The sequence below is a fragment of the Oryzias latipes genome, chromosome 11 (assembly GCF_053564925.1).
Source record: "Oryzias latipes strain Hd-rR chromosome 11, Olatipes_Hd-rR_3.1".
In the NCBI taxonomy this organism is placed as follows: domain Eukaryota; kingdom Metazoa; phylum Chordata; class Actinopteri; order Beloniformes; family Adrianichthyidae; genus Oryzias; species Oryzias latipes.
Window position 1 is genome coordinate 5140974 of NC_136247.1, and position 15518 is coordinate 5156491.

Below are 15518 nucleotides of genomic sequence, written 5' to 3' on the forward strand. Positions count from 1 at the left end.
GAGTTTGTACTGAAAACAAGGGAGCTGTCCTGCACACACCGTCTCTGCTGCAACAGTCGCGGTCCACATAAATGAGCTGGGGGGGGACCTTGGCGAGTCCATACCGCCTCATCAGCCCGGCCGCCATCCTGGACAGACCCTCAGAGCCCTCAGAGCAGGTGAGGACGCTCACGAGGACCTGACAGTGCTCATTACCAATGTTGGTGACCAAGGCGGCCGAGTCAGAGGCAAACTTCTGTTGACTTCTGTTTGAGAATCCACAGGAGAAAACATTCCCAAACCTTCTTGGTGGAATCCATTTTTAAGATGGATCCAAAGGTAGACGTGATCCTGGCCTTGTACTCGTCCAGCCGCGTCAGGACGTCGTAGCCGTACACCGTCAGCAGCCAGACGGGTGACGGAAGAGGGGGCATAGGTGGAGGTGGTTGAAACTGCCCCCCCACAATGTTCAAGGCCAGGAACTGCTTGCAGACGCCAAGGTAGTGGGTCGCTCTCCGCATCCAGGAGTCTGAGTGCTGCTCCTGCAGGGTGTTGTACAGCCGGTTGGCACTGTCTCCCAACGTGTGAGACCTGAGCTGTGCAACCACCATTTGGTCACAGGACAGCCTGCATCAACACAATAACCATATGCCAACAGGTAGACAAAGTTTTACACACAAACTAACACGTGAGGCAATGTTGCCTCTTACTTGTACGTGAGTACAGCGGGAAACTGGCAGCTGTGGGTGGGAGCCAGCTGCCTTATGATCCCCTGTGACCACCCCCCCGACCTTCTTCTTACACCAACGGCACTCCAGGTACTCCGTGGCCATGAGTTACCAGCCATCGATGTCCAGGACCCTCCGGATGGTCCTGTACAGCCCAGCCTTCGTCAGTGGCCCGCCACACAAAGGCTGGGGACATGTCAGCTGAAGACCCCAGATCTTGTGGGGCATCCACAGGAACAGCCGACATGTGAAGAACAGGTCAGGGGACGCGGGAGGTTGGTGGTAGATTGGGCGGGGTTGGGGAGGGTTCCACCACAGATTCAGCTCAGTGATGAGCTTGGACCTCCCCGAGCTGTCCCTGGTGAACAACACCCGCCCGATCCACTGCTGCTGCTCTGCAGTGAGAGCTGCCCGCCAGGACTCAGGCAGCAGCTGAAGAGACAACATGAAGCAGCTTTAATGTATGACTGCTGTTAGTGACACAGAGACACAAAAAGCTGCAGCTAAGGTCACATCACCTCTGCATTGCCAGCAGATGGAGGTGGAGGGAGGACAGCTGGAGCTGGCTACTTCTCAATCCCAGCTACGTGTAGAACCGTATCCGGTTGGCCGCTCGGCCCAGCAGAGATTCCATCGTCAGGGGAAGCAGGTGGAGCGTCAGGAATGAGAGGAGGAGCTTGTATTTGTGAGGCTGAAACAGAAGGAAGATACAGTAAACCCTTGTTTTTCGTGGGGGTTACGTTCCAAAAAGAACCCGTGATAAACAAAATCCGTGAAGTAGAAACCCTTTTTTTTAACAATTATTATACAATTAAATACTGTATTATATATTGAAAAGAAAGAAAAGACCATTTTACAGGCTGAAGCATTTGTTTCACAAATAAAAGTAATTTAGAAACGTTTTTTTTTCAACAAATAACTTCTGTACTATACTGTCAAATAATCATTTGAATCATCAATGTGAACAGAAGGCTTCAAATTGCGGAGATTAGCCCCACCCACCGCGACCCGAGTAACTGGATTAAACGGGAGAAAATTTTAAATGATTATTTAAAAAAATACAAAGTACAGTGGGACAAATAGTGACTCAGGTGTATTTCAGTGCTCTTCAGACTGAGCCGCTGCATCCTGACTCCGCTCTGCAGTGTTTTCTTCTTGAAGCCCGCGTTGCAGCTGTGTTTGTTCGGGAGAAGAACATAGTGATAGGCAGTTGTTGTCGCTCTTTTTTCTTCTTCGCAAAAACATCCTTATACACCAAAAGGCCACCATCGATTATGTTGGAGTTGTTGAATTTGCACGCACTTAATGTAAATTTGGCAGTTGTTTTACGTACCTGTACATATTAAACTGCAACGTTATTGACGCACAGGTAGAGAAGAAGCGGAGTGACTTTTTAGCCAATCAGAATGCAGAACACAATGCACGATGCAAATCCGTGAAGTAGCAAAACCGTGAAAAGTAAACCGCGTTATAGCGAGGGATCACTGTATTTTGAAATTAAAAAAAGAAACAAACCAAATAAGTGACTAAGACGTGTTCAGCTAACTAAAAGTGAATGGGTGAAGTTTTAATGCAGAAGCTAGAAGGTTTTTTCATGAAAAGTTAATACTTGGCTCTTAATGAAAGACGGATGCTGTCAGCAGAAAGAAGTGATTAAATAGGTGAGAGAGTTGGTGTTGAACTGCAGATCATCTAGTAGTCATGATGAAGCTGAAGTGGGTTGTGAGTGAGAAGCAGCACTTAGAGCCAGTCAAAGTTTGAACCAAACTGACTTACTGTTCTGTTTCCAGTTCATCTCCCATCACAGAATTATTTTCAAATAGAAGAAAAACAGCAGTTAACATCAGCTGACACATCAACGTGTCCAACCTGACCTCTGAATGTGTCTGTTCTGTTACTCACACTCTATGTCAACTACAGCGCTGACCAGCTCTTCATCCGTAGGCTCCATGAAGGTTTGGGATGAAGTAGCAGGTGCTGCAGAGGAGGCTGAAAACACCACCATACAACATAAATTCACAGATCACATGACGAGATCTACACTCTACTCTGACTGTTCATTTCTAATGTCCCTGGAAATGCAGGTCTGCCCACAAGCTGCTTCACTTTTACCTGCATTTCCACCACAGACATAGAACGCCGACCAGAGACAAAGGATGTAAATGTAAAAAATAAGATGTTAAATGTCAATTTATTAGAACACAAGCAGACACACTGCAGTGAACAGCTTTGAGACTGAAACATTCTACCTCTGTGCAGATTTGGCTGCAGGGCCTGAAGGAACTGATGCAGAGCTGCTGCTGCTGCAGGGAGAGGTGGTAGTTGCAGCAGCAGCTTTCTGTCTGTCTCTGGCCTTGATGAAGCGTACGGTGTTCTCCATCTGTGTTCCTGGAGCAGGAGCCTTCCTCTGCAAGTAGTTGACTAACCAGATGAGAAAACAATTAAGTTGGAACTCCAGAGTGGGGACACAGGTGCAACATCAAAAAATGCTGTTCTCCCTGTTCTCGTAATCTAGTGTTGTTGTCAGTTTAAGCTAAAATTTCCCATCTGTTCATATGATGACAAACTGTATTACAACATGTGATCTTCTGTGATTAAGTACCGGATCTTCTTTGGGTCCTCAGACTCATACAGGCTCTGCAGGGTCTTGAGTTTGAAGTCCCCAAAGCCAACAAGGGTCTGTCCCTCCTGCCCAGGCTGAACAGACCTCACCCTTGCCTCCTCAAACGCCTGGTGGAACCTGAACCTCCACAAAGCCAGGATATGCTGAGGAGTAACGGATGAGGCCGTCCTGCAGGTCCAAAAGTTCTGTTAAAACATCACACTTTGAACTGAGACAAATAAACCTCAGACTCATCACCTTGTTGACCATCAGTGGGGACTGATGTCCTCTCTGGCTCCTTCTGGTGGGAGGACACCAGGTTGACGGCGTTGCCCACGTCGTTTTCCAGCAGCCAGTGGAAGGTCTTGTCCTGGTATTTACCGAAATGGATCTTCCACCGGCTCAGCACCAGGGTGGGGTTAGTGATATCCCCACCCTCACTGGTGACGTGGGCCGTGCCTCCTTCTCCACCTCCTCCGGGTTTTGGCCCTGTGGGTCTCCTTTTGGAGGCCAAGTTTGAAGATTTGAGACTTTTAGGAGTGTCCCATTGGACGCTCTTCTGAACACTGGATGTTCACTCTAGACAAAGCAAAGACAAGTAAAAAACTCCAGAAATGTTGATGAGAAGTTAGAAAGACCAAATATTCCACAGGAAATGTTAACTTGCAGCCATTGTCTGCACAAAACAAAGTCACTCCTGTAGCAAAACAGGGGAAACTATCATTGCAGGTTCTGCTTTTTCCTTAGAAACTTTTAACAAGTTGTTAAATGAGAAAGGGCTCATGGATTACTTGGTAATGAAGCTGCTTTGCGTTATAAACCTTTTATTATCAGCAGATGTCAACATAACTTTTCCAGAATGTGATGCGCTAATGAGACGCCACAGGGAGAAACGACGTTCCCAGAAACATATCGATATCATAGCGGTAATTAAAACCATCGATTTCATGTTAAATAAAAAAGGAAAACATCACTTACGTTCGATCGGGTTGACGGCAGTCGTAACAGTAAATGAAGGGGGGCGGGATCTAGGAATCGGAACAAATCCGGCTTTCTGATTGGACGCCCAAAGTTTGATACTTGAAATCGGAACAAATACTGCTGTTTGATTGGTTGCGTAGTTGGAACAGTCGGAACATTTAATATAAAAAAATGTGGATCTTTCACATAAAATGTTGCTCATTCTTCTCTGTGGGGGGAAGAGGGGAGAAGACGGGCCTCTTGCTGCCGTGCACGAGCTCGTGAGTTCGAGCCCCGCCTTGGGCAATCACAACAAAAGACATTACAATTGTGTCAATTTACAGAAACATGTGTAAAATAATCACAAAGTTGTCTGAAATGATTTCAGTGGTGAAAAAGTGTGAATTAAAGGGACACGTGATGTAACTCTGAGGGTGACAGGTGTTGGATTGAGCTGCCTTGTCTGGCCTAAGACACAATCAGAGCCTCAAAGTGATGTGAAGCCTTTGTGTGAACAGTTTGTGTTGTTTGGTGTGAACAGTTTGTGTTGTTTTGTGCTTCTTTTTCAGATTTATTCAGCAACCTGAAGCTGCCTGAAGGGACGAGAGAAGATGGAGCTACAATTCCTCAGGAAGACTCTTTTTTTAGTGTTAATCAGATGTTTTCATCTCTGCTGGTGTTTTGCTAAAAAAAAACATCATTTCTAGTTTGGAAATGCAGCTCATCTGTCTAGATTTATTGCAAAGTTTTATGTTTATTCATTCCATAAGTTAGAATGACTTCTGTAGAGTTCTTCTTCACATCCTGTTCTGTTTCAATAAACCATGTTGTGACAAACCTTCATGGAAACTCATTTTTAGCCAAATCCCTACCTGTTCAAATGAAAGAACAGAACACAACCTTACCAACATTTGATTTATTTTTCAATCCATAACATGTAAAATAGGTTTTTCAATAGTCTTAAATGGTCCTTGGATCTTTTCATTTCTTCCCTCCATTCCTCCACACTCTTCCCGTCTGCAGCTGCGCAGTTAGGCGTCCCAGAAATCCGTTTCTGCAGGTGGTCTGCACAACCTGTCGGCGGACTTCTGTCCCTGCTGGAAGGTCTTGCTCTGGTGCTGCAGCTGCTGCCTCCAACACTTTCCTCCTCCTGAAGGCGGTGGTCCTGGGCACACGCTCAGGAGGAGGAGGAGGTGATGGTGGTGGAGCCTCAGGGGCGGCTAGGATTCATCATTGGAACGTGTTGCTGCAGAGGCGTCTTCTCCTCTGGCATCTTGTCGTCGTAGGGCTGTCCCACCTGAACCAATGACAGCCCTTTAGCTGCAGGGAAACAGCAGCGGCAGCAGCAGGAAGGACTCCAGCTTCCTGCTCCTGCACAGCCCTCTCCCATTTTTTTGCCGACTGGAGAACCTGGAGACACAGAGAGGTGCTGGGATTTTAGGAACAGATACAAGATACAGACTGCAGAAGTTGGAGCTCTCACCACTGTGACAGGGTCCTCTGGTTCAGCAGAAACAGCTGAAGTCCAGTCTGAGCCATCAGCCTGGGGTTCCACAGAACTGTGGGAGACTCTCCTTCCCAGGAAAGGAAGAGTTCTTCCTCCTTGTGGGTCTAAAAAGTCCTTCCAGAGGAAAGCATCATTGCAGGTCCACCATTCTTCCTTTATAAACCTTTAAAAGTCGTGAAATGAGCCCTAGAATCTTATTTGCAGCCTTATAATCGTTTTATAATCCGTGCATCGGCATATGTTGACATAACTTACCCAGAATGTGAACCACATACAATTAAGGGTCCAGAAAGAGAGAAAACAAAACAGAAAGGCACAGTTTTACAATCTATTAGAGCATCTTTTACCAAAAACACGCCACAGAAAAGGGAAGAAACTTTTCCACAACACATCAATATCATTTCAGCACTTCAACCCGTCGATTTCTCGTTAAATCAAAGGAAAAACAGCACTTACGTCCAACCAGGAAGACGGCAGCCATGACAGTAAAAGCCGGGGGGCGGGATCGAGAAATTGGAACAAATCCGGCTCTCTGATTGGACGCCCAAAGTTTGATACTTGAAATTGGAACAAATGCTGCCATCTGATTGGTTGAGAAATTGGAACAATCGGAACAGAGAAAAGTGGGCGCGGCGGATGTTGCTCATTCTTCTCTGTGGGGGGAAGAGGGGAGAAGACGGGCCTCTTGCTGCCGTGCACGAGCTCGTGAGTTCGAGCCCCGCCTTGGGCAATCACAACAAAAGACATTACAATTGTGTCAATTTACAGAAACATGTGTAAAATTATCACAAAGTTGTCTGAAATGATTTCAGTGGTGAAAAAGTGTGAATTAAAGGGACACGTGATGTAACTCTGAGGGTGACAGGTGTTGGATTGAGCTGCCTTGTCTGGCCTAAGACACAATCAGAGCCTCAAAGTGATGTGAAGCCTTTGTGTGAACAGTTTGTGTTGTTCTGTGTGAACAATTTGTGTTGTTTTGTGCTTCTTTTTCAGATTTATTCAGCAACCTGAAGCTGCCTGAAGGGATGAGAGAAGATGGAGCTACAATTCCTCAGGAAGACTCTTTTTTTTAGTGTTAATCAGATGTTTTCATCTCTGCTGGTGTTTTGCTAAAGAAACATCATTTATAGTTTGGAAATGCAGCTCATCTGTCTAGATTTATTGCAAAGTTTTATGTTTATTCATTCCATAAATTACAAGTTAGAGTTCTTCTTCACATCCTGTTCTGTTTCAATAAACTATGTTGTGACAAACCTTCATGGAAACTCATTTTTAGCCAAAGTACTACCTGTTTAATAAAACTAAATAACACAAGCTTTGCAACAAAAAATATTTATGTGTGAAATAAAAAAATATAGATATATTTTTGAAGGTCTTCATTGTTCCTGTTCCCATTTCATCTGTTCCCTCCGCTCCTCCACACTTTTCCCGCCGACAGTTGCGCAGTACGACAGCCCAGACATGCGTGTGTGGCCAGTGTCTAGCCTTTTGGGCTGGCCACACTTTCTGCAGGTGTACTGCACAACCTGTCGGCGGACTTTTGTGGCTAGTGGAAGGCCTTCCTCTGGTGCTTCTGCTTCTACCGCTTTCCTCCTTCTGTCCCCTTCCATCCCGTGCTCCCCCTCCAGCTGGGACCGCTTAGCCTGAGTCAGACGGCGGGCTCCTCCGGGGTCCACCTGGAAGATGCAGTGAGACAGCTGCCTCATGAAGGTGGGATGGAGCTGGTGGCTCTCAGTGGTGACACCTGAGGCAAAGCGGCGCATCAGGTACCAAATGTCAAGTCGAACCACCAGGCAGCTGCCCCCACTCCTACAAGACAAACGTTGAGAGACCTTTAGGACTGAACTGTGTCAGCAGTAGTGCAAACATAGTGAATCTGAGTTGGTACCCAAAACAAGGCAGATGTCTTGGACACGCCGTCTCTGCTGCAGCAGCAGTCGTGATCCACGTAGATGAGCTGGGGGGAGGACCTTGGAGAGTCCATACAGGACTAAAGGACTGTCTTCTGTTCAGGTGGGACAACACTGCGACTAGAAGATACTGAAGTCAGAGAAGCTGCTCCTGCTATCATCCTCATCATCAGAAGAGGAAGAAAGCCGAAGCAGCAGCTTCTGTATTTTAGAGAGGGCCTCCATCATGGACACATTTTCCATCAGAAGGTGTGGCCACACATGCAATGCTGGTGTCTCCTATAATGTGCAGCTGTCAGTAGGAAACGTGTGGAGGAAGAATAGGAAACAAAAGACTGAAAGGTGATAAAAGTTTATTGGATTGAAAAATAGATACAATTTCACAGACATTTCGTGTTCTGCAGTTTTTCTTGAAGCTGTAACGATTTGTGCAAAATCAACATTTTATGTAGGTTTGACACTAAATGTAGCTTATTGACACATTTTAAAGTGCAGGATGTGAGGAAGAAGAACTGTTCAAGATTCTAACTTTGAGAATCAATAAAAATAGAACAGATTTTTAACAGACGCTGTACTTTGAAAGCTAATCCACAACATGATGGTTCTGAAGCAAAGAAAGAGTTCATCAATCAGGTTCAAAGGTTGAACACAAAGCAGAAGCTTGATAGATTCACAGACATTCAGTAAAGGTGGAAATCAATGTTTTTACTGTGTTTGTGTTGTCTTTAAAAACCTCATTTTTTTGTTTATTATCTTACTTATTTAAGTAAGATTTTATAGTGGTGGTGGTGGGGGGGGGGGGTCTCCATTTATAGATAAACCAAATCCTACTTGTGCTTTCTTTATTGTTTTTTAAATTGCTAAACTTTTTCGAGGGAGATTTTCTTTTTCGGACGTTCCCTGAATGTCTCGGACTAGTCACCTACTGGACTCCAGCGTGAAAGGTTCGGATCAGAACCGCTCTGGGTTCGGCTTTTGTGCTTCCGTGTCCTACTTCTCCCGAACAACCTGAGTCCAAACGACGGTGAGGAGCAGAATTCTGCTTTCTGAGCTTCACACATGCGACAATCATGAGAAGACGAGCAGCTCATGCGTGGCGGTTAAGATCAAAGAAATTGTTCAAAGCTTTTAGGGAAACGAAAGACGACGGCCGCCGTGTTTGCTCAATTAGTTCACTTTCTGGAGTGATTTAAGTCGATATTACGAGATTATAACTACTGCTTTCGTGAGATAACGGAATAGATGTGTTGCTCGTCTTGTCGAAAACACAGTTTAATGATGTGTTATTAGTAGAAAACAAAAACAAATTTAATTGTTGCTAACGTTCAAAGCTCTAATCTAAATAAATGGCGGATTTGAAAGTAGTTTCTGGCCCGCTAATTTCACCAAATTTCCATTCCGTTCCAGTAAATAACGTTAAACTTCTTATTTATTGCTGACTGTGGGTGTTTGTCGTCAATTTCTCTGCATTTGGACGGCCAGAAAGCGCGTAGAAAAGGTCCAGTTATTTGATCATTTGATCACTGTTTTTTTAGGACTACGGCAGTTGTCCTAAAGCGAGGTGATAAGGACACGTCTACAACTTGGGTGACTCCAACACGCTGGTTCACTCTAAGAAAAGCAGTAATAAAGTAATAGTATGGATTTATGTGGAGTTTGTTTGAACAATAGTGAGTACTTGTAATGTTTTAGAGGTTATTTATGTTGACTTACTGAGAAACTGCTATTGTTTGTCTGGGGTGTTTTGGTGTACTTTATTGACGGTCCCCGTCTGCCTCTGTAGCTTCACATCGAAGTAAACTCAGGCTGTGACTCGTTTTCTGCTTCACCACAGACACAAATAAAAAGTTTACACTAGTCAATAGAACTATATCCAACGTCATGTTTGTGGATAAAGTTAGTATGAAAAAAACAAAGCAGACCGGTGACCGGATGTGTCTGTGACACGAACACATTCTCAACTTCTAATTGCAGCTCATCTTATATGTTTGATGAGCAAATGAAGTTATTTGCCTTTATAGTTCTTGAAATACTGGAACAAAATTCCACAGAATAAATATAATGAAGATCCACCGTTTCTTTATTTTAGTTGAATGCAACGCTTCCATGTAATGAATCTCCAGGTGGAGCGGTGAAACAGCGGCACCATGTGGCAGATCTACAGCAGGTATTTTCTGCATTAAACATGACTGGATCTTTGTGTTTAGAAACAGGATTTTTGAAGTAGAATTTTACCTCACAGGTGCTCACAATGTATTTAAAGAATTTCAGAGGCAGCATATTGGAGAAAAAGCAGGAAATGGTCAGAATTTAGTTCAATCAGGAGCCGACAGGCTCTCAACAGGGAAGCAAGCCACTCAGGATCGTCTCCGCACCAATGAAAGTGTATAATCCTGGTCTTTGATGGGTTCTTCTTATTGAATTTAGGTCCATGTGGGTTCTGTCCGTCCTGTTGCTGGAAGCAGAAGCACAGACTCTCGTCTGAGCTGATTTTTCTGCAGCGAGTCGTCGTCGCTCTGGCTTCCTGCTTGAAGACAGCAGCAGAATGACGTCAGTCTGACGCCATCAGACCAGTTTTCTTTTTCTCCACACAGATCCTTGTCCTAAAGAGCGTCTCCACCCCTGTGTGTATAACCATCAGCACACGGGGGTTGGTTGGAGCTGCTGGTGGGTTGTTAAAGGTTCACAGATCCTCCATCTGGGGTTGGAGAGGAGGGGTAATGACTCTGCTTTTTGTTTCAGTGTTTCCAGCAATCCAGTCACGCTGGTTTGACATCACACAGCCCCCGTCTCTCTCCCAGCATGCCTCTGAAGAACAATGAGGTAAACAAACAAACAAACAAACAAAAACATAAATGAAGCATTTCAGACCCAAATGTAGTGAAAGATTGAATGGAAAAGTTGTATCTGAAAAGATGTGGTTTCATGACATCCAAAAGATTTTGTCTTTCCAGAGTTTCTATTGATTGTGGCCTCCTATAAAGTCCACAGCGTTGTGTCAGGACACACCTGTGGGATGTAAAGAGCAAAGGAAAGAGCGGTTGAAAAAGAAGTGACAGAGAGGAGCTCCTTGCACTAGTTCTCTAGTGCATCTACTAAAATTGGAACGATACAGAGAAGATTAGCATGGCCCCTGCGCAAGGATGACACGCAAATTCGTGAAGCGTTCCTCATTTTCTCTTTTAAAAAACAATTTCACCCATCTGTGTGTCCTTGTTTTAATAAACATAGCCCTTAATGTGACACATCAAGCTAATATCAGACAAATTTTAATAGAGTTCATAGTAAAAGTTTCAGGAAAACTCACAGCAGACAAAATTGTAGATGTAAATTAAAGCCGCAAGCGGCATTGTATAGCCAGTAGGCGCTACCCGCTTCTACGCACCACCTCCGCTATCGCTGCCCACCTCCATGCAGCTCAGCCGCCCTCACCGCCCAAAAAATGCATATACTAACCATGCTAACTATGGGAGTTATGCTGATGTGGCTAAAAGTGCTAGCATTGCGATCAGCATCATCAACTCACTCACTAAAACACATTGCTCCATTAGTAAGAGCTACATATCATAAGTCGATAGACTATCCACATTTTCTTTTTTTAAATGGCGGCTTTCTGTTGATTTTATCTCCATAGCAACCATTTTATGTTTTGGTTGCCAGGGAATAACGAACAGAACAATGTCAGTTTCAGACGGATCAGAAAAAGTAAACTTTTGGATGTCCTTAGCAACAGATGTTTTTTGCTAACCGCGCCCACATTCCTTATATGGCCATATCCAGTGTTCTTCATTATGTTCAGTTCCAGCCATGGATGCATGCATTCAAATTTCACAGCATTCCATTGAAAAACATAAGAGGTATAACAGTGCGCCACATTTGCTGGCTCGCCACGCGGACACCAGGTCCAAATCTTCAACTTGTAATTGTGACATTTTTTCCACAGTAGCTTGACAATGATGCCCAAGAAGTTACGAGACGATCGCTAAAAAATTGTCAAATTCGGTACTGGAGCAAATTTTGGTCCTAAAGTGCTTTTTTTGAAAATTCAAGATGGCGGTTTCTTCCCGAGGTCAAAGGGCAACATCATTAACAGCGGCGTTTCCGCTGACTATGAAATTGCGCTATTTGGATTTGCAACAGTAATTTCACCTAATGGAAAAAGAACAATTTTGGAAAAACTCGTCTCTGTAAAATAATCACAAAGTTGTCTGAAATGATTTCAGTGGTGAAAAAGTGTCATTGTGTGAATTAAAGGGACACGTGATGTAACTCTGAGGGTGACAGGTGTTGGACTGAGCTGCCTTGTCTGACCTAAGACACAATCAGAGCCTCAAAGTGATGTGAAGCCTTTGTGTGAACAGTTTGTGTTGTTCTGTGTGAACAGTTTGTGTTGTTTTGTGCTTCTTTTTCAGATTTATTCAGCAACCTGAAGCTGCCTGAAGGGACGAGAGAAGATGGAGCTACAATTCCTCAGGAAGACTCTTTTTTTAGTGTTAATCAGATGTTTTCATCTCTGCTGGTGTTTTGCTAAAAAAAAACATCATTTCTAGTTTGGAAATGCAGCTCATCTGTCTAGATTTATTGCAAAGTTTTATGTTTATTCATTCCATAAGTTAGAATGACTTCTGTAGAGTTCTTCTTCACATCCTGTTCTGTTTCAATAAACCATGTTGTGACAAACCTTCATGGAAACTCATTTTTAGCCAAATCCCTACCTGTTCAAATGAAAGAACAGAACACAACCTTACCAACATTTGATTTATTTTTCAATCCATAAAATGTAAAATAGGTTTTTCAATAGTCTTAAATGGTCCTTGGATCTTTTCATTTCTTCCCTCCATTCCTCCACACTCTTCCCGTCTGCAGCTGCGCAGTTAGGCGTCCCAGAAATCCGTTTCTGCAGGTGGTCTGCACAACCTGTCGGCGGACTTCTGTCCCTGCTGGAAGGTCTTGCTCTGGTGCTGCAGCTGCTGCCTCCAACACTTTCCTCCTCCTGAAGGCGGTGGTCCTGGGCACACGCTCAGGAGGAGGAGGAGGTGATGGTGGTGGAGCCTCAGGGGCGGCTAGGATTCATCATTGGAACGTGTTGCTGCAGAGGCGTCTTCTCCTCTGGCATCTTGTCGTCGTAGGGCTGTCCCACCTGAACCAATGACAGCCCTTTAGCTGCAGGGAAACAGCAGCGGCAGCAGCAGGAAGGACTCCAGCTTCCTGCTCCTGCACAGCCCTCTCCCATTTTTTTGCCGACTGGAGAACCTGGAGACACAGAGAGGTGCTGGGATTTTAGGAACAGATACAAGATACAGACTGCAGAAGTTGGAGCTCTCACCACTGTGACAGGGTCCTCTGGTTCAGCAGAAACAGCTGAAGTCCAGTCTGAGCCATCAGCCTGGGGTTCCACAGAACTGTGGGAGACTCTCCTTCCCAGGAAAGGAAGAGTTCTTCCTCCTTGTGGGTCTAAAAAGTCCTTCCAGAGGAAAGCATCATTGCAGGTCCACCATTCTTCCTTTATAAACCTTTAAAAGTCGTGAAATGAGCCCTAGAATCTTATTTGCAGCCTTATAATCGTTTTATAATCCGTGCATCGGCATATGTTGACATAACTTACCCAGAATGTGAACCACATACAATTAAGGGTCCAGAAAGAGAGAAAACAAAACAGAAAGCCACAGTTTTACAATCTATTAGAGCATCTTTTACCAAAAACACGCCACAGAAAAGGGAAGAAACTTTTCCACAACACATCAATATCATTTCAGCACTTCAACCCGTCGATTTCTCGTTAAATCAAAGGAAAAACAGCACTTACGTCCAACCAGGAAGACGGCAGGCATGACAGTAAAAGCCGGGGGGCGGGATCGAGAAATTGGAACAAATCCGGCTCTCTGATTGGACGCCCAAAGTTTGATACTTGAAATTGGAACAAATGCTGCCATCTGATTGGTTGAGAAATTGGAACAATCGGAACAGAGAAAAGTGGGCGCGGCGGATGTTGCTCATTCTTCTCTGTGGGGGGAAGAGGGGAGAAGACGGGCCTCTTGCTGCCGTGCACGAGCTCGTGAGTTCGAGCCCCGCCTTGGGCAATCACAACAAAAGACATTACAATTGTGTCAATTTACAGAAACATGTATAAAATTATCACAAAGTTGTCTGAAATGATTTCAGTGGTGAAAAAGTGTGAATTAAAGGGACACGTGATGTAACTCTGAGGGTGACAGGTGTTGGATTGAGCTGCCTTGTCTGGCCTAAGACACAATCAGAGCCTCAAAGTGATGTGAAGCCTTTGTGTGAACAGTTTGTGTTGTTCTGTGTGAACAATTTGTGTTGTTTTGTGCTTCTTTTTCAGATTTATTCAGCAACCTGAAGCTGCCTGAAGGGATGAGAGAAGATGGAGCTACAATTCCTCAGGAAGACTCTTTTTTTTAGTGTTAATCAGATGTTTTCATCTCTGCTGGTGTTTTGCTAAAGAAACATCATTTATAGTTTGGAAATGCAGCTCATCTGTCTAGATTTATTGCAAAGTTTTATGTTTATTCATTCCATAAATTACAAGTTAGAGTTCTTCTTCACATCCTGTTCTGTTTCAATAAACTATGTTGTGACAAACCTTCATGGAAACTCATTTTTAGCCAAAGTACTACCTGTTTAATAAAACTAAATAACACAAGCTTTGCAACAAAAAATATTTATGTGTGAAATAAAAAAATATAGATATATTTTTGAAGGTCTTCATTGTTCCTGTTCCCATTTCATCTGTTCCCTCCGCTCCTCCACACTTTTCCCGCCGACAGTTGCGCAGTACGACAGCCCAGACATGCGTGTGTGGCCAGTGTCTAGCCTTTTGGGCTGGCCACACTTTCTGCAGGTGTACTGCACAACCTGTCGGCGGACTTTTGTGGCTAGTGGAAGGCCTTCCTCTGGTGCTTCTGCTTCTACCGCTTTCCTCCTTCTGTCCCCTTCCATCCCGTGCTCCCCCTCCAGCTGGGACCGCTTAGCCTGAGTCAGACGGCGGGCTCCTCCGGGGTCCACCTGGAAGATGCAGTGAGACAGCTGCCTCATGAAGGTGGGATGGAGCTGGTGGCTCTCAGTGGTGACACCTGAGGCAAAGCGGCGCATCAGGTACCAAATGTCAAGTCGAACCACCAGGCAGCTGCCCCCACTCCTACAAGACAAACGTTGAGAGACCTTTAGGACTGAACTGTGTCAGCAGTAGTGCAAACATAGTGAATCTGAGTTGGTACCCAAAACAAGGCAGATGTCTTGGACACGCCGTCTCTGCTGCAGCAGCAGTCGTGATCCACGTAGATGAGCTGGGGGGAGGACCTTGGAGAGTCCATACAGGACTAAAGGACTGTCTTCTGTTCAGGTGGGACAACACTGCGACTAGAAGATACTGAAGTCAGAGAAGCTGCTCCTGCTATCATCCTCATCATCAGAAGAGGAAGAAAGCCGAAGCAGCAGCTTCTGTATTTTAGAGAGGGCCTCCATCATGGACACATTTTCCATCAGAAGGTGTGGCCACACATGCAATGCTGGTGTCTCCTATAATGTGCAGCTGTCAGTAGGAAACGTGTGGAGGAAGAATAGGAAACAAAAGACTGAAAGGTGATAAAAGTTTATTGGATTGAAAAATAGATACAATTTCACAGACATTTCGTGTTCTGCAGTTTTTCTTGAAGCTGTAACGATTTGTGCAAAATCAACATTTTATGTAGGTTTGACACTAAATGTAGCTTATTGACACATTTTAAAGTGCAGGATGTGAGGAAGAAGAACTGTTCAAGATTCTAACTTTGAGAATCAATAAAAATAGAACAGATTTTTAACAGACGCTG

General features: G+C 44.5%; 2 long non-coding RNA genes and 1 other non-coding gene across 6 annotated transcripts; 2 read left to right on the forward strand and 1 right to left on the reverse strand.

The window, feature by feature from the left end:
* Window positions 1-5170: 5170 nt before the first annotated feature.
* Window positions 5171-6280, reverse strand: LOC144995145 (uncharacterized). Of its 2 annotated transcripts, none has more exons than XR_013658792.1 (3): window positions 6233-6280; window positions 5753-5929; window positions 5171-5679 (listed from the first exon to the last, which is right to left on the reverse strand). It is a non-coding gene; the product is annotated as an uncharacterized LOC144995145 (long non-coding RNA). The 2 variants fall into 2 exon arrangements; XR_013658791.1 differs by having other exon boundaries at window positions 5753-5939; window positions 6233-6278.
* Window positions 6281-8329: 2049 nt separating this feature from the next.
* LOC144995136 (uncharacterized) lies at window positions 8330-14290 on the forward strand. Of its 3 annotated transcripts, none has more exons than XR_013658772.1 (5): window positions 8330-8710; window positions 9776-9853; window positions 10114-10353; window positions 10429-10509; window positions 12099-14290. It is a non-coding gene; the product is annotated as an uncharacterized LOC144995136 (long non-coding RNA). The 3 variants fall into 3 exon arrangements; XR_013658771.1 differs by having other exon boundaries at window positions 8499-8710; window positions 10281-10353; XR_013658773.1 differs by having other exon boundaries at window positions 8499-8710; window positions 10281-10353; window positions 14030-14290.
* On the forward strand, window positions 10759-10864 carry LOC144995693 (U6 spliceosomal RNA). The gene has a single exon (XR_013659205.1). It is a non-coding gene; the product is annotated as a U6 spliceosomal RNA (small nuclear RNA).
* Window positions 14291-15518: the final 1228 nt, after the last annotated feature.